At 35.1% G+C, this 558-nt stretch overlaps 1 protein-coding gene across 1 annotated transcript in view; it reads left to right on the top strand.

The window, feature by feature from the left end:
- Positions 1-558, top strand: part of CUNH1orf112 (chromosome unknown C1orf112 homolog) — a 48318-nt gene that overhangs the window by 28002 nt on the left and 19758 nt on the right.

Here is a 558-nt window from a genome sequence, read left to right as displayed (position 1 = left end):
CACCACCGCCTGGCGATTGTTTCCTTTTAATTGAAGCTTTCCCGTTTCATGAGGTCTTATTTATTAATTGTTGATCTTAGTGTTCGAGCTGTTGATGTTTGGGTATTCTCTTTAGGAAGTTTGTCTCCTGTGCCAGTGTATTCAAGACTATTTCCCACTTTTTCCTCTATTAGGTTTATGGATTTATTTTGAGGTTTTTGATCTACCTGGACTTGAGTTTTGGGGAGGGTGATAAATAGGGATCTATTTTCATTCTTCTCCATGCAGACATCCAGGTAGACCATTTGTTGAGGATGCTCTTTTTTCCCCACTGTATAAGTTTGGCTTCTTTGTCAAACATCAAGTGTCCCTAAGTGTGTGTGTGGATTTACTTTTAGGTCTTCAGTTCTCTTCCTAAGATGATATGCCCATTTTGAAAAAGTTTTCCAAGAAAATTTTTGAAAGTTTTTGGCAGCAAATATATTTTATTTTCAATGTTTATGTACATATGCATTTACAATGCAAATTATTACTGATTTTTATCTTTAGACATTGTGATTCTCTAAAGTAGCCCTATAT

The sequence above is a fragment of the Mastomys coucha genome, unplaced genomic scaffold (assembly GCF_008632895.1).
Source record: "Mastomys coucha isolate ucsf_1 unplaced genomic scaffold, UCSF_Mcou_1 pScaffold1, whole genome shotgun sequence".
In the NCBI taxonomy this organism is placed as follows: domain Eukaryota; kingdom Metazoa; phylum Chordata; class Mammalia; order Rodentia; family Muridae; genus Mastomys; species Mastomys coucha.
Note: the sequence above shows the minus strand (reverse complement) of the source record. Positions and strands in the feature narration are given on the sequence as shown.